Here is a 25,452-nt window from a genome sequence, read left to right as displayed (position 1 = left end):
CACATTCATGCATGCCTCCTCAAGGCCATGCTGGTATCAACACCTCTGCCAATCCAATCTATAGTATCCAAGGCAGCATGAATCACAAATGTTGCTGCATCTGGTCAGTCATGAATTGGCTGTGAGAAAGAAGCGTTAAGAGACCACGGCAAGATCTTGCCAGCAATGTCCCAGAGAGCATGTATGTATTTGCCCAGTAATCATACAGCATGTAAAGACCCCAGGCCCAAACTCAAAAATGAAAACCTTCTCTTGACGAATGTTAATCTGTGTACATTTCCCATCCAGGGGGACTGGTCAGAAAAGAGAGTTAACCTAGTTAGTAGAATCCTGTGCAATGAGGCTCTCAGGTGTAGAGTGTTAGTCCCACAAATATGGGCCACAAGGTGCAGGTCTATATCACTGGTCTACTGGCCTGCTAACTGGTGGCAAGAACAGAGTTTTTGACCAAGAAGCCAATAAAGTGTGAGTAAAGGTATCTTTATAAGGCAACAATAGCTCAGAGGCTGAATAATCACTGTGAAGGCATTTTATTTTGTTTTGATGGACTGCAACTGCAATCCTAGCACCTCAGCTGCCTTCCTGTCTGCCTGAGCAAACAAAGCACTTTCTTCCGTTGGGGGTCCATGTAGTGAGTAAAGCTCAGTGTTAGGGGGGCCCCCAACCCACTGACATTTTGCAGGTGTAAGTGTAATACATCATCACTATAATAGGGAGGGAGCAAAGCATCTCGGTCCTCTTCATCATCTGTGTCCAGAGGGGTCCTAACTGGTTCCTGCATACTGTCAGAGTAGGTAGAGCCAAAGCAGCATGGAGCCTCTGTTGGTAGATGAATTGCAGTAGAGGTGTTGGGTTAGATTCAAGTTGAATAATAACTGGTTCAACTACCAATCCAGTAGCAAAATACTGTTTGGGCTCGGGCAGAGGTCGAATTGGAAACCCAAATGGAATCATCCACTGGCACTATCAAGGTGGGCCTCCATTCAGTGAAACAATTGTGGATCTTGTAGCTGCTGTGGAAGACTGTACCAGAACTGGTGTAGGCCCAGAGACCTGTCTTACCAGAGGGTCTTATATGTCTGGAGGGTCCTGGGGTTTCTTGAGGAATGAAGGTACTCTAGAGTGGGGCTGGTATTGCACTAAAACTTTGCAGAATGCCTTCCTTGAATGCTGCGTCATCTGCTGCAGAGTTGACGACAGCCCAGGAAACCTGAGCTGAATTATGCTTTGACATTGACATATTCTTATGTTCAGCAATGTAGAGCTTGGCTGCCTGGTCCCTGGTCCACATCTGGGTGCAAAAAGGTGTTCTTGTTGCACAATTTAGAGTTGGGCCAGAGCCCAGACACTAGAGAGACACTTCATGCGGGTCTGTGATAGAGAACTGCTTCCAGCTGTTGTGGCAAGTTTGACACCTGTAAAGTTTGAATTTTGTTTCACTGTAGGTGACCACAAGAACGGCCACCTCCCAGTGCACATAGTAGTATCAATAGTTTCTACTGAATTTATGGACAGATTTCCATGTTGTGGCACTACAAATGTCTGCAATAACGCCATTTCTTTTCCATGTTGTGCTATCAGCTTACTCTTTTGTGAAGTGAGCTCTGGGTTTTCCTGGTAAAGGTTTGTTTGAAGGCTGGTAGTATAAGGAAATACAAGTCACTATCCAACTTGTGATGGATTGTTTAGACGTGGCCAGTCATTGTCTAATGTGACCACAATTAACAAACAATTGTTTTGTTTTTCTAACCTCTTTAGTTTTGTGCAAATAAAACCTAACAAGTCCTCTCTGCTGCTGTAGACGGATTGGGGAAGACATTTGGAATGATAATAGTCTGGTTGATGTGGAAATCAGACAACTTTGGGAAAGAATGAATGATCAGTTCTTAAAACAACCCTATTGGAACGACAAACAGTAAATGATTCTTCTGATGATAAATCTTATAACTCACTGACTAGCTGAGGTGACAGTGACTACAAAGGCAGTTTTCCATGAGAGATGCTGTAATGCTGCTCAATGAATAGGCTCAAAAGAAGGGCACATTATTCTTCATCAAAGTATGAGCTGCACTTCCATGTTGGAGATGACCTTTTCATTGGCAGAATAACCTTTTTTTAGACCTTCTAAAAATCCTTACTTATTGGAATCTTGGAGAATACAACTTTCTATATGCCTCTGTAGCAGCCAGGTGGAGTTTTATAGATGAGATTTATAACTGATTTGTCTAGATAAAGTAAGTAAGGTAACGATTCTTGTGGGTATGAAACAGGACTGTGGCTTTTACAGCGGCACCACATGACAACTCTCTACCATTTTCATGCATAGCATGAGTATGTCCAAGCATTCTTGAGGAAGAATTAGATGTCTGTACTGCCTGACTTTAGGAACCATGCAAAATTCAAGGACTGCAGACTCAGGTGTTGGATCTGTACTTGAAGTCTGGTCAGATGATCTGTAAGGAATTCTCCTATGGCATACAATTGACAGATCTAAAAGCTAAGTGTACCACCTCTACCTCTGCCAGTCTGGAGTGGTTAAGATTATTTTGATCTTAAATTTGCCTAATTCGACAATCACCATAGGAATGAGTGGAATGGGAAGACACACATGGACAAATGGTATTAACCAACTGCTCAAAAAGGGCTTTGCCCAATGAATTCTGTTCTGGCGCCCTGGACGCAAAGTGTCAGCATTTTTTGTATGTTGCTGTGGCACATAAATCAAACACTGGGAATCCACATACTCGAAAGATGTTTCATATAACTTTGTTGTTCATGACCAATTCTGATTTTCCTTGTGATATCAACTGTGAAAATCTGCTTCTTGATTCTGTCTTTCTGGGATCTGCATTGGTGTTAGAGTGAGCTGTCCGAACTAGAACAGATAATTCTGTTGATCTTGTTCCACCTTACTCGGTGTGATGCACGATTGTGGTGTAGGCCTTTGCATAAGGATGTTTTTTTAATTCTAAGGAAGATACAAAAGCCTTGAGGGGGAAGGTGAACTACCTTTAGTTCTATTAAACTGATGTAAAGTATTTTCTTTGGCAGTCTAGAGGCCTGAATTGTCAGGCGATCGAGGTGGGTTCCCCATCCTGAAGTCAAGTATCCATCACTTCATTGCTATGATTTGTTTTAGAATTTTCTTTAGATATCCGACTGGTGCATCTACGTGCTAGCCATTGTACAGCCTGGGCCATGAGGGTTACATGGTCCTCCCATTTGTCTCTTATGAGACACCGTTGGAGAGGTCCCATAAACAGTCATGCATTTGGAACTATGTATAAGCATGATATCATGGATCCCACGATGGAGGCAACTTGATGAGCGGTAGGATTAGTGTTTTCATTCCAAACTCTTCCTTTGGATTGAAGAGACACTCTTTTTTACACTTTTTTTTTCTTTTTGTGCCTTTTTTCACTCCTAAATATGTGAGACACTGCATTTGCGTTGGGACTGACATCTTCATATTAATATTCAGACCTAAACTTCTCACAAGCTTAATCGTAGACTTGTTTTGAGCTACCTTTTGTTGAGTCTGCCTATAGGTGCCAGATGTTAGAGCATGAGTTAAATACTTTTGCCCATTCTGATGGGCTGCTACAACTGCCATGCAATTGGAGTTAAGTCCTAGAAGTAGATTTTAGTCTGAAGGGAAAGACAAAGTTTTGACAGTAAGCATCTCCAACAAAGAATCTCGGGTATTTTCTGTGTTGATCTGCAACTAGAATGTTACGTACAAGTTACTTACCTTCGGTAACTAAATATCTGGTAGAGACATATTCTAGTTGCAGATTCCTTACCTTAGAATTTTCCCCAGACGTCAGACTGGATCCGGAGATTTTTCTTCGAGCAATGCCCTTGCGCGTTGGTAGGTGGCGTTGGTCGACTCCGCAGGCATCATAGTCGCCGTGATGACGTCGGGAGTAGCACATAGATGCTGCCCTCACGCTGTGACGTCAGCTTCTTTTAACGCCTTTCCACGCTAGAGAGCAGAGCTGCTAAGTACACTGAGATTGGTGTGCCAGAGCTAAGGACCTGAAAGGGGGCATCCCTGTCCCTAGAAATCAGTTCGCAAGTGGGGAGGATGGGTGGGCGGTAAAGAACCTGCAACTAGAATATGTCTCTACCAGATATTTTGTTACCGAAGATAAGTAACTTGTACATCTGATAGAGACTTCTAGTTGCAGATTCCTTATCTCAGAATAGATACCCAAGCAATGCCATCCTCAGTGGTGGGCTGCAAACCAAGATCATACTAGAAAGTCCTGCAGGACCAAACTACCAAAGTAGCTGTCTCAACGGACCTGACTATCCAGGCAGTAATGCTTATCAAACGTGTGCAGGGATGCCCACGTAGCGGACAGGAACTCCGTGTGCTAACGCAGTGGAAGCAGCAGTTGCTCTGGTGGAATGAGCCCGCAAGCCTTCAGGAGGTTGCTTCTTAGCCAAAGCATAGCACATTTTGATGCAAAGAAGCACCCATCAAGAGATGGTACGCTTTTGCACCGCCTCCCTTTTTTCGCACCCACATAGTTGATCGTCCACCCGGGGAATCTTTAGTACGATTGAGGTAGATCGCCAATGCTTTTTGGGTCCAGACGGTGGAGTCGCTCTTCCTCATGGTAAGGATGTGGGGGTGCGTAGAAGGTAGGCAAAGTAATAGACTGGCCTACATGAAATGGTGTAACCACCTTAGGAAGGAAGAAAGCTCTAGTACGTAATACTACTTTGACAGGATGTACAGACAAGTATGGAGGTTTTGAGGAAAGGGCTTGAAGCTCACGCACTCTTCTGAGCAGCGGTGATAGTGACCAGAAAAACAGTTTTTAATGTGAGGAGCCGCAAGGGACAATTATGCATTGGCTCAAAGGGGGTACACATCAAACAAGTACAAGATTAAGGTCCCACTGAGGCATGATAAATGGGGTGGAAGGAAATAAGTGGGTGGGCCCTTTTAAGGACCTACTCACAATGGGAGATTTGAAGAGAGAGGGCTGATCAGGTAGCCTAAGAAAGGAGGAAATGGCAGATAAATACCCCTTAAGGGTGCCCAAAGCATAGCCCTGCTGGGCTAAAGAAAGAATGAACAGAAGAACCTCTAACAGAGGGGCAGAAAGGGGATCAACAGATTTGTTGGTACACCATGCCACAAATTTATTTCAACGACAGGCGTATACAGTTTTAGTTGATGGACGCCTGGCAGCCAAGATAACATTACAGACTTCGGGTGGAAGGGCAAAAGCTGTCAACTGCTGCCGCTCAATCTCCAAGCATGAAGTCGGAGGTTGGACAGGTTCGGGTGCAGAACTGACCCCTGTAGCTGCAATAGAAGATCCAACCGAAGAGGCAGTCTGAGTGGAGGATAGATGGACATGCTCAATAGCTCTGGATACCACACTCTTTGAGCCCAGTCCAGAGCCACCAAGGTGACTTGGACCCGGTCGTTCTTGATTTTCTTGAGAACTCTGGGAAGAAGAGGGATAGGCGGGAAGGTGTAAAGGAAGCCTGAATTCCACCTGAGACGAAAAACGTCTCTGAGTGCATGCTGCCTTGGAAACTCCAACATGCGAAACAACTGACACTGTGCATTCTCTGCAGAGGCGAACAGATCTAACCAAGGCTCTCCCCACTTCTGAAAGAGACCTTGTGCCACCTCTGGATGGAGGTGCCATTCGTGATCGACTGTGCATCGATGGCTGAGTTCGTCTGCTCTGGCGTTGAGGGAACCCGCCAGATGTTGAACCATCAGGGTAATGCCCTGATGTTCCAGCCATGTCCAGAGGCGTAGTGCCTCCTGACAAAGAGTCCAGGACCCTACTCCGCCCTGTTTGTTGGAGTACCACATGGCAGTAGTATTGACTGTGAACACCTGCACCACTTTCCCTTTGAGAGAGGGAAGGATTCCTTTCAACGCAAGCCTGATTGCCCGGCGCTCCAGCAGATTTATATGGCGCCCCGATTCCGCCGGAGACCAGAGGCCTCTGATCTCCGCCTCTCCCATGTGGCCGCACCAACCCCAAAGTGACGCATCTGTCACTATAGAGAGATCTGGTTGGGGAAAGGATAGGGATCTGCCGTGGACCCAATTCGGATTCGAAAGCCAACCACTGCAGGTCTTTTTCAGTCCCCTCCGAGATCTGGACCATGTCAGAGAGATTCCCCTGATGCTGCGCCCACTGGAACTTCAGGTCCCACTGCAGAGCCCGCATATGCCATCTGGCATGTGGCAAGATGCAAGAGGCCATGAGGCCCAGCAGCCTTCACAGTCAGTCTCACCGAAACCCAAGACCGAGGCTGAAAGATTGAAATCATAGCCTGAACATGTTCGACTCGCTTTTCAGGAGGATAAGTCCGAAACTGCACTGTGTCCAGAACTGCTCCGATGAAAGGGAGAGTCTGAGAGGGAGCCAGGTGTGGCACGTTTATAGTGAACCCCAGTGTGTGCAGGAGGTTTGCCGTAGTCTGAAGGTGGGAGACGACTGTCTGGGGCGAGGCCGCCTTCAACAGCCAGTCATCGAGGTAGGGGAAGACTGAGACCCCTAAACTACGCAGATGAGCTGCAACCACCGCTATCACTTTCGTGAACACCTGAGAGGCGCTCGGAAGGCTGAAGGTGAGCACTGTAAACTGAAAGTGCTTGTGACCTACCACGAATCGTAGGTAACGTCTGTGGGCAGGCAGGATGGGGATGTGGAAATAAGCGCCCTGCAAGTCCAACGCTACCATACAGTCTCCTGGGTCTAAGGCAGACAGAACCTGAGCCAGGGTGAGCATTTTGAATTTCTCCTTCTTGAGGTAGTAGTTAAGGTCCCGAAGGTCTAGGATAGGACATAAGCCCTTGTCTTTCTTTGGTATCAGAAAGTAGCGGGAATAACAACCGCAACCTACTTCTGGCACAGGGACTTTTCTATAGCTCCCTTAGCCAAGAGAGCTGCGACTTCCTAGCGGAGAAGCACCAAATGATCCTCCGGAAGATGATGGACGGATGTTGGAGCAGATTCGAAAGGGAGGGAGTAGCCCTTCCGAATGATCTGAAAACCCACCCGTCCGTGGTGATATGTTCCCAGTGGGGCAGGTGATGGCAGATCCTGCCACCAACTGGGTGGGAGTGAGGGGACAGACTAGGAGGGTTTGGAGGCTGCAGCGGGGGCAGAGGTGGACTAGACAGACCTGTGGTTCCCTGTCCCACGGCCATGTGGGATTCCGCGTCCTCGGGCACGCATAGGCTGTCCACCGTGCGTGGCATAGTGGCTGGGTGGAGGACGCAACAGGGCGCCCCTTCCGTGTACATGAAAGGGACGAAAAGTGGACTGAGGTGAGCGAGTGGCCGAGGAAAGACCGAGGGACCGAGCCGTACTTCGTGAATCCTTGATTCTCTCCAAGGCCGAGTCCGCTTTGTCTCCGAAGAGACGGGTGCCATCAAAGGGCATGTCCATGAGTGACTGTGACCCATCCCCCGAGAAACCAGAAGTGCGTAACCAGGCATGGTGTGGCGTTGTAACCGATAGCGTGCCGTGGCGTTGCAACTGATCTGCCTAGAGAGTTGGTCATATCCAGCCCACAACGGATAGTGAACTTTGCCACATCTCTCCCATCGCTCACTGCTTGGGAGACGATAGCACAGGCCTCCTCTGGTATCTGTGGCAGGACTTGTGCAACCGTATCCCACAGGGAGTGGGTGTAACGGCCCAAAAGGCATGCGGTGTTCACGGACTGCAGCGGCAGACTGGCGGAAGAAAACAACTTCATGCCAAACTGTTCCAGCCTTTTGGATTCCCTATCCGGGGGTGCGGAAGGGAACCCGCCTGAAGAAGAGGAAGTCTGGATAACAAGACTCTCAGGCGTGGGGTGTTGGGACAGGAATTTTGGGTCGTTCGGAGTGGGCCGATGGCACCGAGCGATAGTCCTGCTCACAGGAGCCCCTGTGTTGGGATGGGACCATGTACCCAAAAGGAAATCGGTGAGGGCTTCATTGAATAGTAAAAGGGGTTCTGAAGTAGAAGCCCCAGGCTGAAGCACCTCCGCCAGATTAGACCTGACTTCTACAGTAGGTAGCTCAAGGCCAAGGACCTCAGCTACCCTACTGACCACCATACCATAAGTTGCTCCCTCCGCCATAGCCACGGTAGGAGGAGACAGCATGCCAGCGTCAGGAGAAGTATCCAGACCACTGGCTTCGCCCAAATCCTGTACCCAGTCCATAGCAGGGTCATCCTGGTATTCATAATGGTCCAGGGACCCCTCCAATTCTTCCCCATATTCGTTCCCATAGGAAAAAGGGTCTGAATCCGACCTGGGGCGAATAGGCCCCACCAAAGCCAAAGTTGGCGTCGGCCAACGCCCTCCGACTCAGTCGTCGGGGATAAGAATTGGGTTGACGTCGATAGTGGCCACAACCAACGTCGGGAGCGTCGATAATCGACCTGGCGGTGGGGAAGATCTCGATGGTGCGACCGGCGCCGGAGTGGATCTGCACACGGATCCAGAGGTGACCTCGGTGGCCGGGGCCGAAGCCACCTGTCCGGAACCCAAAGGCCCCTCAGCCGAACCCCTTGTACACAGAGGCACCGTATCCGGGTCGGCCCACCCAAAGATGAGGCGCATGGCCGCGTAAAACTCTTTCAGTTGGATGGGGGTCGCTCCGGCAAAATCTGGGAAGCACGGAGTCGACCCAGACTCTGAGGACAGAGGCCTAGTGTTTTGACGCTCGTCCCGCGTTGCGTCGGCGGGCGAAGTCGGAGAGCGATGGGAATTATTTGACTTCTTTTTCTTCTTTCCTTGACCCAAGAATTTCGAAGAAGATGAGTGGTGATGACTCCGCGACGATCTCGAGACCTTCCTCTCGAGTGAGACTGCGACCTTAGCTTTAGGGACCACTCCCTCAAAGCCTTTGGGTGCATGGCCCGACACTCGGAGCACGACTTCGGGTCGTGCTCGAGGCACCACAGACAAACGTGATGAGGATCTGTCACCGACATCGTCCGATGGCAGTCCTCACAAGGCTTGAACCCGGCCTTCGGGGACATCGCAACACACCAACGTCATACACCAAAAACTTCGACAAAACGGTCTAATTCGGGGGGAAAAAAAAGCCTAGATTAGCTCTTCTCCGGATCAGCGCATGGCGTGGAAGGAAAAGAACTGATGCCACTGTGCGAGGGCGGCATCTATGTACTACTCCCGACGTCATCAAGGCGAACACAACGCCTACAATGCCTGCGGAGACGACCAACACCACCTACCGACTTGCAAGGGTATTGCTTGAAACCTTCAGATCCAGTCAGACGCCTGGGGAAAATTCTACGGTAAGGAATCCGCAACTAGAAGTCTCTATCAGATAATAGCGTTCTGCAAATCTATGAAACAGAGGTAATACTTCCTTCTAATGTGTGGAAAAATTGACCAAGGCCCAGCATTGTGAATTTTTCTCTGATAATGTATTTGTTGATGAATAAGATGTCTACTTTTGGACGATACTGGTTTTAGTGACCCTTTGTGGGAACCAGGAAGTACCTGAAATACATTCTTTTGTTTTCCTGTTGTGGTAGAACATTTTCTACTGATCATTTGGCTAAAGGGAGCCGGTATTCCTCTTTTAGTACAGGGGAGTTGGTGATTCAATATTGGTTTTGGTGAGATGGGCAGAGGATTTGCCTGGAAGCGAATGAGGTAGCCTTGTTTTATGATGTTCAATGTCTGTGGTTTTGGACTTCCACTCTTCCAACTAAGACATCACTGCTCCCCTTATGGGAGTGGATAGTTAGAAGAGGGTATTGGAACATCACTGTACAGGGGAGGAATTCTTTCCTCTGGAATGCAATGTCTTCAGTGGAGTAGATTTTCTTCTCTGGTAACTCTGCTGGTACAGATGTTTTCTGGACTGTTTCTGTTGATGTTGTGCCTGGTAGGGTCATCTCAGATTCTGAACCTTCTGTTTAAAAAAAAAAAAAGTGTTCTTTGGGTCTACATTGCTTAAAGAACATTGTTCCCAGTGGCAAACAAGATTCAGGGTTTCTGCTTTATTTTTCGTATGAGGTATCTCTTCCTCCATCTGCTGCCCAAAGAAAGTTTTTCCTGAAAAAGGCAGGCTGGCTGTTTTGAGCTGTGCTTTAGGTTTTACAGAGGACAGCCTCAACCATGAGGTTCTTTTCGGAGAGATGCCAGTGTTTTGTGGTGGGGAGTTCCGCAGAGTTCACAGGAGTGCTAATAATCTAGTCTGAGACCAGGGAACCATCATTTACATTATCCCAAAAAATCAGTTGTCAGTGTTTTGACAAATCTGAAAAAGAATTATGTTTCAGTAAAAAGAGAGGGGGGGTGGAGGGCTGGGAGCCAATGCAGGGCTCCTACCCAAGCTTCAAAATATCAACTGTGTCGGGTATGAAGGGTACTGTTCCTATTCAGAAACAGAAGATAAAATAGAGGAGGAAGGAAAATAGGAATCTTAAAGGTGCTTTTTGGTGCCATCACACATCCCAACAGATGTCATGCTTCATCTTAGGGCTTGCTCCTCGTCGGGTTGACTCTGCAATGCCCCACGAGTCCCAGAAGGGTCACTTTAGCGGAGATCTTATGGTTTGTTTGCCATATGATGAGTAATGTCTCTAGGAGGGTGACGAGAATATGTGAGGTGAAATACGAATGTGATGAAAAACAAAGGGAAGTTAAAACTGTCTAAAAGATACTGTGCTAGATTTTAGTAGTGTTTCGCTTAATAGTGTTTAAAAAAAACCATAAAAAGGTTGGAGCTGCTATGAGCAAATGATGTATCCAAGTAGGTGCAGTCTCTGCCTGTAATCTGGTTAACATGTTTTGCGGCTACTGGTCCTAGATTAAGATCCGCAGTGCTTATTCAGGACCAAAAAACAAAGTTCGACCCCACACCTAAAACGTGGTGTGTGCCTATAGGTATCCCCCCCTCAAAAGATACCTGAATATGTTAAAAGGGAGTTGACTGTCAAACCTGAAAGCAGAAACAAAAAACACAGATTTGGTAAGTTCAGGTGTGATACCGAGATCGGTATTTAGACACAGCTGTTAGTGGAGTCTCCAAATGCTGGCATACACATGCTGTGTAGGGCGCTAGCCAGTTGCCACAGTACACAGAAAAGTGAAATAAACAAACTAGTGCTCAGACTAAAAATACATATAAACAAACATATAGCAGACAAAAAAAAACACTAATTTATGTTGGTGTCACATAGCATCTTATCAATATTAGAATGACCATAAGCAAGGTGTCTTACCATCTAGATCAGAAACAAATGCCCCATAGGTAAGAAGCAGAGAATAGAGCACTGTTGCTAACTATAGAGAGATGGCAGCAATGTGCAGAACTTAAGAACAGGCAATGTAACAAGTAATAAGGCCATAGGGCAGAGAGACAGTAAATATATAAAAGTATTTACACAGTGTATGCGTGAGGAGCGCACAAAACCTGCCCTCCTCTGCTCTTGTGGATCGAGGCCGAGCAAAGGAGGCATCCAGTCTCATGCAAAGAGGTTAACATGAGTAATTCATCCCAGGTGTGTGTATGGAACCGCCCACCAGAGCGAGTGTGCTCTGCACTGCCAATCAGGGGAGGCAGAGCTCTCTCCTAACACAAAGTTGTTGGTTCTCCTGTGAAACAAAGTTGGATCTTAGTATGGCAACCATCTTGAGAGATCTCTTGTACCTTTATGTGCCTATGCTGCATAGTCGAAAAAGAGGATTACGGCAAACAAACCAAAAGATCTACGCTAAAGTGACCATTCGGGGGACCCATAGGGCTTTGTATCGCCGACCTGACGAGAAGCATGCCCTATGATGAAGCATGATATCGCTTGGGATCTGCAAGGGCACCAAAAATCACCTAGAAGATTCCTATTATCCGCCTCCTCTCTTGTATCTTCTGCTTCTGAACAGGAACTGTCCCCTTCATACATGACATAAAGGACCATGTCCCAGATTTCCTGGTGATATCTCTCAAGCAGCACTGTTGCGCTTTTGTTCTTAAGATGGCTCGATGCTGTGCCACATACCTTTTTCCCCTGAGAAAGTCGAGTCTCTTCCCCTAATCCTTCAGGAGGAACAACTGATTCTGGAGTCAATGCCTATTTCTGTCTTACCACCGTAACAATGACCAAGTCTGTCTGAAGAACATAAGGTCTTGTTATGCTGGTTTATGTTTTTTGTAAGTGTGGTGTGAGTCATACATTTTTTGTCTGCTGTCTATAGCAGACCTGGAACCAGAGGTGACAAAGTCTTAGGAGCTGCCCTTGGTTGAAGCGTCTCCAATATTACAGACAGTGTTGGTTGGGGGGCATTTAAGTGGATATTAGTTTTGCTGCCCCTCTTGCCAGTACCTCATGGAAGATAAAGACTGTATTAACTGGTGCCACTCAGGCAAGAGATTTTCCTGGAGGTATTTGAGTGTATGAAGATAAGAAAGAGGCAGAACAAGGAGGACAAGAACAGGTGTAGGATCTGTTACATCTGGGTGAAGGTGGATCCCAAGTGAAAGAACTGTGCTACTCTGTAATCTTTATGGAGAAGTTAGTTTTCACATTCAGAATGGGGACATAGAGGTTACTTTTAAAGAGGTGAGGCATTTAGTGGCCTCAACGACATTGGATCCTCAAAAAGGATTTTAAGCCTAATGGGTCAGAAAGGCAATTGTTCAGGGGAACAATTTACGTACCTTTGGTAACGCTTTTTCTGGTAGAGAACATCTAGCTGCAGATTCCTCACCTTACAATATTCCTCAGGTGTCAGACTGGATCCAAACAATCTTGAGCAGTACCTCTAGGTGGCGATGATCAGCTCCATATCAGAAGTGACTTCACGGTGTCCGTATGAGCACCACCCAAGGTGCAGTGACATCAGTTTCTTCTGTGTCTAATTTTGTGCCAAAATCGTGGAGCCACATAAAACAAATGTTTGACCAGTGTGCAGGATCTATTTGGATATTTAGGGTGAAGAGCCAAGTTCGCAGAAAAGAGAAGATGGGTCAGTGAAGAATCTGCAGTTAGATAGAGTCTCTACCACAAAAAGCGTTCCCAAAGGTAAGTAACTTGTTCTTCTGACAAGAAATTTCTAACAGCAGATCCTCGTCTGGGAAGAGATACCAAAGCAGTGCCCCCCCAGAAGGTGAGTCTTTGAACTGGCTCAAACCAAAACGTCCTGGAGAACTGAACATGCAAAGTGCCCATCTCTACCAACCTGAATGTCCAAGCAGAAGTGCTTAGTGAACATGTGGATTGATGCCCACGTAGTGGCTTGGAAGATGTCTAGGAGAGGTACCCCCATGCCAATGCAGTAGTAGCAGCCAAGGCCCTGATGGAATGGGCCCAAAAGAACAAGTGCTATAAACCTTTCAGGAAATGAGTCACAGATGACTTGAACAGGAAAGGCTAGTGTGGCAACTACGGACAGCCGAAATGGGTGACAAGTAACGCTTACGTCGCCCCGGAGGAGACCTTGCTAAACTAAAGATAAAACAAACGGCAACATATGTAACTGTGGTGCAAAAATGGGGTCCACATGACTTAAGGAGCACCAGACCAATCGTTTATCCTAATGGCAGGCATATATTTTTTGGGAGATGGAACGCCTGGCTACCAGGTTGACATCCTAGACTTCGGAGGAAGATCAAAATTCCTCAACTGCCATCGCTCAATCTCCATGCATGAAGATGAAGCATGTGCAGGTTCGGATGCAGGACCCTGCCCTGCTACTGCAGCAGGCGAGCCTTTAAAGAGGAAGCCTGATTGAAGGACCAATGCTCATGTGCTCATGGTTGAGGACAACAAACTCTCCAAGCCCAATCCACAGCCACTTGGATGACTTGGGCCTGGTCACTCTGGATTTTCTCGAAAACTTGGAGAAGGAGTGGTATCGGCAGAAAGGTTCACATGAGTCCAGCGTTCCACTCTAGGGAAATGTGTCTCCGATTGGGAGTCGCTTTGGAAACTCCAATTCGCAGAAGTGCTGACATTGAGTGTTCTTGGCAGTGGCGAACAGATGAAGCCAAGGTTCTCCCCATTTTCGGTAGAGCACTTGCACCCCCTCATGGTGTAGCTGCCATTTGCGAGCCACAAGGCATCTATGGCTGAGTTTGCCATCCGCCCTGGTGTTCAAAGAGCTGTCCAAGTGCTGTACCACCAGGAAAATGTCATGGCTCTCCAGCCACATTCCAAAGGTGCAGAGCTTCTTGGCACAGAGTACACAACCCCACCCTGCCCTGTTTGTTGCAATAATACATGGCAATGGTGTTGTCCGTGAACACTGGAACCAGCCTCCTTTGGTTGGAGAGAAGTAAGGCTTTTAAAGCCAAGTGGATTGCTCTCACCTCCAGAAGACTGATATGAAGCAGAGATTCTGCCAGAGACCAAAGATCTCTGATCTCCACCAGTCACAGACCGCCGCCTCAATCAAAAAGTGAAAAAAGAACAAGGAGGTGGATGGAATGCTTGAATTAATCTAAGCCACCGGCAATCGCTCAGGCCGCAACCCAATCCATCGTTTTTTTGCCCACCATGCCACCCCAATTTACACCCAGCCATATGCAAATCCGTCTTGACCCTACTCTCAGTGGGAACAGTCCAGTCTGAACTGCCAGTCCGGGTCCTCTGTGGAACAGAAACAAGCATGCTGGGACAAGTTTCAGGGTAATAACCCTCATCAACCAGGCTAGCTTGAATCCAGTGACCCACAGAGCACAGGGGCCAACGTCTGGGCATATCGGCATACGTAGGACAGTAAATGCAAAAACAAGAAGGCAATGATGGAATGCTTGAGTTAATCTGTCACTGGCAATCGCACCGGCCGCATCCCAATCCATTGTTTTCTTGCCCAACATGCCATCCCAATTTAGACCCAGCCATATGCAAATCAGTCTTGACCCTACTCCCAGTGGGAACAGTCCATTGTAAGCTGCCAGGCCAAGTCCTCCCTGGACTAGAAACAAGCATGCTGGGACAGATTTTGGGTTATCACCCTTTTTCAGCCAGGCTAGTTGGAATCCAGTGGCACAGTGAGCCCGGGACCTAAGATTCTTTACACACACCAAACTTGATGTTTCTAACTACTCCCTATTGAAAGCTATCACTTATTTAATGTAATAAAGTAACCCAGTGTTATTCTATGGGAGAGATACGTCTTGCAGTAGGAAAAAACAAATTAAAGAGGTTTTCGCTATCCGGACATGAAACACTTAAAAATACATTCCGATTTGTTTTTAATACATTGCTCCCTGACCCCTAGCTAGAACAGGGCCTACCCCAGGGGTCACTTTATACATTAAAAGGAAGGTTTAGAAACTGGCAAAGGTGTTTATTTGTTACAACTGCACACACAGGCTGCAATGGCAGGCCAGAGCAATGTTTAAAAGGCTACTTAAGTGGGTGACGCCATCAGTGCTGCAGGAACTCTAGTAGCATTTACGCTCTTGTTAACAATGGTGGAGTGCGCACTGTCCTAAAAACTAACAAAACCGGTTTAGGCAAAACGATTGGGTATAACCCTGCAGAAAGGGCCAAGTCCAAGCAATAATATGGGAACTTTGCAGATCTTTGGCAACTGAGGGAATTAAGTCTTGTTTCAGTGCCAGCCCTCCAAGGTTATAAGAGAAATGTGGTGCAACACTCACAGAGAACTCAACTGCAACGTTCTCCATCAAAAAGTGGGTAGAATCAATAAACGAATGACTGAACCATTGACAGAAGTTACTGAAACCACAAATGAAAGCTTTCACTAGAATTTGCAGACATTTGGAGTGTTCCAGACACTGATGTTTTTGCTTGCCATTCAAACAAAACATGTCAAAGGTACTGTTCCGTGGACTTCTCCATAAGGCATTCTCTGAGAGATAAACTGAATCTGCAGTGATCTTTAAACCTAAGCTGTGTTTGCTCCATATTCTTTAGCTCAGGCAGTGTTTCAAGACATCCAGTAATTTAAGGTGCACCTTGATCTCTCTAGACTAAGCCAGGTGTTTGTGCTAGCTATCTGTGCCGGATACCAGTTGTGCTCCTCCCAGGCTTTCTCATCTATAAAATAACCCGCTCTCAAAGTTGACTATTACTTTTATTGAGAAGAGTAGAATTTGTGCAAGAATTATGGTCATCCTCATTATTTACCGAATTCTCTAATGAAACGATTACTGTGAGGTGCCCAACCTTCCTTTTTGGCTGAAGTTGTTATAGAATAACGCCCTTTTCATATAATTGCATTTTCCTATTTTCTAATTTCTCTCTCCACATGTAGCAAAACAGAGGAGGGGCTTCATCGCCTCGACAACAAGTGGGGTCTTAACCACTATGTTTTCAGAACCAATGAAATGACGGTTGAAGTTAGGCCTTTATGGGGGATGTAAAGCTCTGGGTTGGAAAAGGCAGCCAAAAAGCATTCTTAAAAAGGGTCTCTTTACTAGTAGACTTGTTTGAGGTGGCAGGTAAACCGGTCCAGCTCACAAACTATTGAGTTTACCCGTTTGTGATAGGGACATATAATCGCAGATTCCTCAACTTACATTATTCCTGGACTGGATCCAGAAAATATTGAGAAGTACCTCTGTGTGCCGGTTGGTGGTGTGGTCTGAGCCAACATCGTCCACTTTGGAAGCAGCGTGCACAGCACCCTTATAGGCATCACCTTGTTTAAAACCTGTGAGAAATGTCACACACACAAGTCTGATCCCCTCTTAATTTGCTGCTGGTGCCTGGAGTCAGAGTGAGACTCCAAGGTCTGCTCCGACTGCAAGTTGATGCATCCCAAGGCAATTCCCAAGCAGGCAATGAAACTCTTGGCAGTGCACCAGAGGGCTCTACACCATTCTTGGCCCCAACCTGAGGGAGTTTTTGGGCTCGTTCCTGCAGCCAAACCCACAAACTGTCTACATCCCACGCTATGTTTGTCGATATCTGGTACATCAAAGAAGCACAAGAAGTTGAAGTGTTTTTCTTTGTGCTGTGCTTCCAGGCCCCGCACTCCATCCGCATAGCTGGCGGCTGGGACTGTTCCATGCTTCTCTGAGTCACCCAGAACGACCCCTGCTAAACCCAAGGAGTTTTGTTATGCCATGCACTCCATCTTCAGGCCAACGGCTCCCTCTGGCGCACCTTGGAGCCCCAAGAAGTTGAGAGGTGCCCCTGCTGGGTTACTGCTGGCAGGTGTTTCCCTGTTTTCAGCCTCTGGATCCATTCCCATGTCTGGACCGATGCAGACACCAATACCTGTCCCCTCTGTGCCATTCCTGTTTTCTGCACCACCAACGTAATTTGATGAAGAGGAATCTATCCTCTCTGAGAGGACAACAACTGACATAGCCACCAGTGCTAGCCGGAATATATAAATTTACCCTGGACTTGCCAACCTTTGACATACCCACCCTCCCAGAAGGCAGTGATGATAATGGCTATGGCCTCCTGGTGGGTGCTTCCTACCAGTAGGAGAATTGGTAAAAGGAGCCAGGCAACACTAGTGGTCTGTGCACTCCACCAGACTCTGGCTTAGGTTTCTTCTGCAGTGGAAAGAGTGTCCTCGACCTACATCTTCCCTCTGTCCCTCCGTCGCAAATAATTTTAATTTAAAACAACTTTAATGATAAAGTTGGATTTTAGGTCACAATTCTGAAAATGCCACTTTTAGAAAATTGTCATTTTCGTGTCTCACCCAGGTGTGGCTGGCAGTAAGTCTTTGTGTGTTGCACCCAGACAGTGAGAGAAAAGGGGAATAGGTTTTGGCAGGATAGGCCATTTCTGACTTGATAGGGGGTAGAGCTGTGACCTACAACACTTACCCATCACAAAGACGGCCTCAGTACACTCACAAAGGGTTTCACATTAATTGTTTGTGCCCCCCAGACAAGCTGGGACCAGGGCAGGAAGGCATGAAATTCTAGACAACTCTATGAAGATGGATGGGGAGCTCCATAAGCTTCTCTCATTTCAAATTGGGCACCAGGTATAAGTAGTGGACCCTCATTCCCAACTGTTCAGACCACATCTGGACCTTTGGACTCTGCCACGGAAGACGACTGCCCAACTGTGAGGTCTGCCCTGCTGATCTGCTTCCTGACTAAGGACTGCTTTGCTGCCATGGCCTGCTGTTACTGCACCAGGACTTCTCTGCTGCTGTGAGCTACCCTGCTGAATCCAGCCTGCCTATGTGGAGCCAGAACTCCAGGAAATCTGCAAGAGTCTGTTGACTTGCCCCCCTGTTCAAACCACAGGAACAAAACAGGCTTCTTGGACGTCGACTCATCAACATGCATCCTGCCATCGACTTCGACCCAGTGCGACGTAGCTCGTCCTTGAGGCATCTCAAAGCAAGTACTGGTAGCTTCTTCGATGTCGAGGCAACCTGATGGCTGCACTGGCCCACGTGATGCATGTTGTCATCTGTGCTGATGCATCACAGCACAATTTTCCGTAAGCCACACCAGCTTCCTGGAAGACTATGCAGGATCTCACATCGTAGCTTCCCGTCGACGGTCATCAACTCCGCTAATGCGCGACGCATCTCAGTGCAGGACCTGGCATCACAGCTCTTCGTCAACAGCTCAAAGACGCCGGTCAGCATACATCAACACAAAAACTTTGCATCTCGCCGCCGTGCCCACAAAGTACTTTGTCAGCAGACTGACCTCAAGTGCTGCATCTGCCCCTCGATACATTGTGCTTAGCTTGAACTTGTGACTCGGACCTAGTCTACCATGGCCAAATAACCACGGTTGATGCTTTTAGGTTCTTACTTTTTGATTAAAAAAAAGAAATTGGATTTGTGCTGTTATGGGCTCAAATAATTACATTTTACTCTGTTTTTCTAAATTGGTGTGGGTTTGTCCTTGTGCTGTGCCCCCCAGCGGACAAGGACAACAAGTGAAAGAACTCACAAGACCTCCATCAATTGCCTAGGAGTTTCCTGCACCTTACGCTTCGTGATTCTTTGCGGCCTGCACAAAAACAGAGAACAATAACTATTGTACCTTGAACAGCAGGAAACTCCCTGGCTAGAACACCAAGATAAACAGGAGACCCTTTCCAGGGGGAGCTTCCACCTGGGAACAGGCTGGTTAACAGCCTTTGTAGGGCAGGAGGCTGAATGGCTATACTTTCAGGTGCCACTAAAAAGCAACAAAAAATTGCCATATACAGTCTTCGGTCTCATCTTAATCAATCTAGAACAGGACTGGACGCCTATGTTACACCCTGTGTGGCCACCCTTTCTTAGAAGGGAGAACAGCAGAGTAGAAAGATGCAATAGTGACCAAACTACACCAGGTGAAAAATACCACATTCGTCAGAAAGAAGGGGCCAGTGGTTCAACTTGCTAGGTAAAAAGTGTTAGAAGGTATAGTCTGCAAGCCACGAAACTTGCTTTCACTGGGGTTAGAGGTAAAAACCACTAGAAAAGTAATCTTGAAAATCAAAAGATGAGTTGGAAAACTGTAAAAAGTCTCAGAAGGTGAAGCAAAGAAGTGGAAAGAGTAAAAATTAAATTCAAATATCACTATTAAAAAAAAGTGCAACAACTGCTTCAGAAACCTGGCCACCAAGGACCTAAAGTAAAAGCAATCTAGTCATGGACTCACCAAAACAAAGATAATGCAGCCAAGTAGCCCTTACCAGTTGAAACCATAAGACCCTGCTAGGTAAGAGAAAATGCAAACTGCAGGACATTGGACAGGCAAGTCGTAGAGGGATCTAAGCCCTCCTCCAGTATACAAAACTGTTGCATCTACAAACAGAAACTGATTTGGCGGGAGGTTTCTGTGCGGCTAATATCACATGCACCACTTTAGATGGAAGATGAAAAGCAGTCAGTTTGCAAAGGTCAATCTCCACGCATGGAAAGAGTGTGTCTTAAGGTTCGGATGGAGGACCGGACCACCCTGGCATCACAGCAAATCTGCACCAGCCACCCCTTGATAGATGACAGGAAGGCATTCAGAGTCAGACCATGGCCTGCAACTCCAACAGACTGATGTGCAGCTCGACTTCTGACTGAGACCAGAGTCCTCCTATCCACACCTCCGCCAGATGATCACTCCAGCCAGGCATGAACTCCTTCATTGCTATAACCAGCACTCGGTAGGGAAGGAAGAGGAGCCTGGTGCAGGACTAATTTCGTTCCAACCACCACCACTGCAGATCATGAGTCGTTTCCTCAAATATCTGGATGACTTCTGTCAGATTTCACTGATGCTGGGCCCACTGGAACTTCAGATTGCATTGCAGAGCTCGGTTATGCCACCTGCCATGGCTTACAAGGAGGGTGCAGGAGGCTAAGAGGCCAAGAAGCTGCTCTCTCCCTGATTCATGACGTGAGACGGAAACGTACCAATTATAACCTGAATGTCCTGGACTCATTGTTGTGAAGTAAAGACCCAAAACTGGACCGTGTCCAAGATGGTTACAATGCATGGTAGCCTTTTCGCAGGAGCCAGGTGCAACTTTGGGTCATTGATAGTCAACCACACTGATGTCAACAGGTTCACCGTCGTATGAAGGTTGTCTATGGCAGACTGGGTGAGCCTAATCTCAAAATTCAGTTGTCAAGGAATGGGAAGACTGGCATTCTGGAGCTCCAAATATGGGCTGCCACCATCATCACCTTTGTAAACACCCTAAGGGCGCTGGTGAGACCCGAAACGAAGCACAACAAACTGAAAACGCTCCTGGCCTAATTTGAACCTCAGGTAACATCTGTAAGACTGCAGAAGAGGTATACACATCTTGCAGGTCCAAGGACACTATCCACTTGCTGGGCTGCAGGGCCAGCACAAGCATTTTAAATATGTGCTTCCATAGGAAGACATTCAGACGTTGAAGGTCTAGAATCAGCTGGAGACCCTGATCTTTTTTCAGCACAAGGAAATAACAAGAGTAATATCCCTCTCCTTTTTTAGAGTTTGGTACTCTCTTGATTGCGCCCTTGGAGTAACACAAACACTTCCAGCAGAAGAATGGGCAGTTCCTCTTCTGAAATTCTCTCTGATGTGTGAGGAATGTTTGGCAAGGCAAAAAGGAAAGGTAGGACATAGCCATGTTGACAGATTTGTAGGATGAATCTGTTGGATATGATGGATCTCCACCCTAAAAGGAAGTGCTGGATCCTGACTCCCACTGGATGGGCATGCACCACTTAAGGCAAACTGAAGTAATTTGGTGGCTGCTATAGCCTGGGCAGGTCAATGGATGCACTGATGACCCTGCTGGACTCCACACTGCCAGATGTCCAGAGCCTCGAAAAGACTTGCATGTGTGCTGTACTGGTTGCAGAGACTCTACTGCAAATTACCATTGGACAACCAAAAGCCTCTTGACTGCACTATCCAAAACTTACGCTCTGGTGAGTCAATATTGTGCCCACCTCCAAAAACTAGTTGTCCTCAGCCTCAACAGTTACAGTTGATAAAGGATAGGCACTAACTAACTGATGTGCAGTGCATGCAATATTGTTTTACTATCCTCACTCTAGCATCAAACAATGGTCAAGATGTTAATTCACTCAAAATGACATTATTTATAAGGTGGTCTAATTTTTTATGTATAATTAGGTGTAGAAGCACTAGAAGGGGAAATTCTAACTGCGATTATAAGACTTCCTTGGTATTGTACCTACTGACATCAGAGGCACAACTGTAGGGACCTCATTATTGAGCAAGCAGTGGATATGTGGAGGATTCATAAGGTCCAGAAGTTACAAAACCTTAAGTATAAGGAGAGCTGCTGAACTCTGACACTTGGGGATTGTATCCTGAATATTGGGGATCCTTTGAGACAAACAAAAGGCCTTCAGGGAGACCATGTCCAATACAGCCACAAAAAATAGACAGGACTGAATCAGGGAGAAATAGAGTGTCTTATGGTTCACAGAGAACCACAGCCAATAAAGGAGTTCCAAACAGCATGCTATGTGGTCACAATCTAACTGGGAGACAACACCTTAACAAACCAGTGTCTAAATACAGGACTAGGTGGATGTCTGACCTCCTTAGGAAAGCGGCCACAAATAACACCTTTGCAAAAGCACCACATGTGTGGCTGTGAGACCAAAAGGCACTGCAAACTGGTAATGTTCAGATCCAACCATGGAGCAGAGCTAAAAACTGCAAACTGGTAGGACTGGGATGTGAAAGTTAGCATCTTGCAGAACAAGAAAATACATCAAGTCCTGCTGATGGCTGGAGGTCAGAAAGACAGAGTCACATTACATTTGTTCAGGATTAACAAAAGGTTCCATATACTAAAGTCCTAAATGGATATGAGGACCCAAAACTCTTTGGGCACCAGGAAGTAGCACAAATAGAACCCTTTTTCACTCTCTGCCAGAGGGACCCCTTCCCTCCCTGTAAACCAAAGGGACTGTCTCAAAAACAGACCAGTGCTCAGACCAGCAAATCCTATCTTTTTGTGAGAGGATGCTTCAGTGGAGTGGTCAAAAAGGGGATAGTTTATCCCTTCCACATCAACTGAGTCACTCACTGGCCATTGGTAACAGCCCACCATAGGTCCAGAAAGGCAAAGATCTTCTCTTCAACCAATGTTGAAGGCTGGGGAAGGGCGAACCAAAGCAGATTGGTGGCTACAGGGCTGGCGGCAGTTAAAAGGGGCAGGAGGGTGGGTGGCTCTGGATGTGACCTTTGTTTTTACCTCTTTCATAAAAGGATTGTAAGACCAGCTGTGCAGTTTGCATTTGCAGAACGTAGAATGCTGATGTATTGAGTAGCTATTGCTATGGAAGTGCCCGTCCAGAGAAGCTAGCTCCAGCTTTATCCTTGCACGGCACTAAGTAGGAGTCTACCTTCTCTCTGAAAAGTCTTTCACCAATGAAAAATGTCCCGGAGGGAAGCATGAATGTTTCCAGAGAGTCTTCTAGCACAAATCCAGGCATGCTTATGCATGACTATGGACATAGAATGATTCACTCTATCAGGTGCATGCAGGCCAAATTTGAGAATCTGTTTGGAACTATCAAGGCAGTTTTAAGCTTGTAAGAAAATGGCCTTTTTGTGTGACTAGGCATGATCAGAGTTGCCAGCTTAACCATCCCACAAAGTGGACATAGCTGTTCAAGAGGCAGGTGGTGGTGGCTGTACACAAGCTCAGTGAAGCAAACACCTACTGCCCCACTACGTCCTAATGTTTGAACTCCTTGTTGGGTGGTGTGGTGGGAAATGCACTGGGGATCAATTTTGGAGAGGCTGCCTTAACAAACAGACTTTCTCGCAAAGGAAGGGCTGATAGACATTCTGGATTAGTAGGCGCAGGCCTGTGACAGAGCACAAATTGTTGCTGGATGCTGGGCACTTGAAGAGTTTCTCCCAATCAGCAAACAATGGTTCAAAGAAGGCCTCATCTAAAGGCAGAAGAGGTTCTGGAGCTGTAGAAGACAGCTGTAATATTTAAGGAGGTTAGACTTGGACTCCACAGTCAGCAGTAGCATCTCAAGTGCTTGCATCACCTTATGTACCACAGCTGTGAATGGACAAGGCTATACTGAAAAGGACCATGAAGGATAAAGAACAATCCCTTATGGAAAAGGGCAAGGCATAGGTCATGGAATCTTGGAGGTCCAATTAAAGGCAAACATTTGCATATTGTGGCGAGAGGAGGTTATTTTTATCGGTGTGTTGACACTCATTTTGGCATGTTCAGATCATCAGAGTTATAACCAAAAAGCTCCTCGGATTTAGAAAGAGACTAAATGATCGGTCGTGGATGCAACTGTGGCCGCAGTGCTACTGGTGAGGATGTAAAAAAAAGCTATATGGCCAGGTGTACCAGCATGCATCAAGGACAAGTAGACTATGAGGCCGCATCGAGACGGAGCAGTTGAAGGAACCACACTTACTGGATCTTCAGCAATCTTGGGAGCCAACGGGAACCAAGAGGAAGGAGCAGCAGTCCAAAAGAGTTTATACATAGCTTGATAAATGGCCTCTACCAGCGAGGTTGGCTGACAGACCCTGAAATTAAACTCCAGGTGGGTATTTTTTAAGGCTGGAACTGGTTGGAAATAGAAGGTAGAGAAAGGGAACAGTGAAGCCAACTTTCCAACCAGTGTTCCTGTTTGTGGAGGATCCTCCTCGACCTGACGACTTGCATGAGGGATAGGTACCGTTTATAAGCTTCCTCATTGTGCACAGCTAGTAGTAACATGGCCTCTCGATCCCTTATGTCAAAGGGAAGCATGGATACACACAAGTAGCAGGACATTGGGTCGTGGGCTGGTCTCAGGACCACATGCAGACATGCAGTGGGGATAGGAAATAGACACATGCTTGCAGCATTTTCTGCAAGTTTTAGACACTGACACCTTGAGAGGTGGTATTTAACCTATACCACTGACCACATAAAAATAATTTTGGAGACTTCAGTAATGTATGAAGAGAAGCACCAGATCTGCATCTGTACGACATGAGAAAATAGGAACTGATGCCACGCTGACACAGTCCCATACATAGCAAGATGTTATCAGGGGTGGTTGTAGTCACATAGTAACACTGGACAGCTTATGCTTGGATATATATATTATTTTTTTTGAGCCGGCCTGTGGGATATTTAGAAAGTGAGAAATCTGCAGGAAGCAGTATCCACAACAATCAGTCAATCTTCAGGAGTTGTTGATCTTAAAGGAAGGAGTGACAGAGTTTCTGGTAAAAAAGGGAAATGGACACCTAACTGATGTGATCTCTACGCAAGATCACGCAAGAGATAAACAGAAACATATGATTTTTTTATGGTCATTTTAATTTGCATGAGACCCTTAGTGACTCAAGAAGATGAAGTGGTGAGGGGGACCCATTAAGGTTTGCTCTCACTTGTAATGGGAAGTAATTGTACAATTAAAGGCAATAAACAGAAGGTGATTAAGATGGAATGAACTGAGAAGGGCATGCGTGAAGGCATTTATTAAATCTATTCCACTGGTTGTGTTGAGAACATATGATCTGTTCTGTAGATAGGTAGAAGAATTTATTTGTGGTTGTTAAGGGTAGGAGGACAAATGGAGATAATGATTTCTCTTGTATAAAAGCCAATGAAGGAGCTGGTCCCCCCTGTGTTCCTTTGTTGCCCCCAACAACTGCAACCCTCACATATAAGTAATGTGCCTGTTTTATTCTTTAATAAAAAAAAAATTCAAGCACAAATGCAAAGCTTCAGTTTACCAATTTTTAGCTGCAGATACACGAACCAGTGAAAACGTTCACCATTTTATAAAGTAACAGTAAATTAAGTTTGCATATTGACCAATTCATCTCTGGAGAAAATACTCCACAATTTAAAATTTAACCTTATGTTTGCCAGGAATGTTTGCAGTGGGTAGATTCTGAACCCACCCCCCCTTCACCCTTCTATCCTCTTCTGCCCCTTCATGGTCAGAAGACAGATAACAAACATGGCTAAATCACAGGGGAAATCAATAGGATTTTAACAACTTTTACATTTAGCTACACTAAAT

At 46.4% G+C, this 25,452-nt stretch overlaps 1 protein-coding gene across 1 annotated transcript in view; it reads right to left on the bottom strand.

The window, feature by feature from the left end:
* MAP4K5 (mitogen-activated protein kinase kinase kinase kinase 5) overlaps positions 1-25,452 on the bottom strand; it is a 604,667-nt gene that overhangs the window by 4,639 nt on the left and 574,576 nt on the right. The gene's annotated exons all lie outside the window — the stretch shown is intronic.

Source organism: Pleurodeles waltl, chromosome 9, assembly GCF_031143425.1.
Source record: "Pleurodeles waltl isolate 20211129_DDA chromosome 9, aPleWal1.hap1.20221129, whole genome shotgun sequence".
In the NCBI taxonomy this organism is placed as follows: Eukaryota; Metazoa; Chordata; class Amphibia; order Caudata; family Salamandridae; genus Pleurodeles; species Pleurodeles waltl.
The sequence above is the reverse complement of the archived record's forward strand: the minus strand, read 5'-3'. Positions and strand labels throughout refer to the sequence as shown.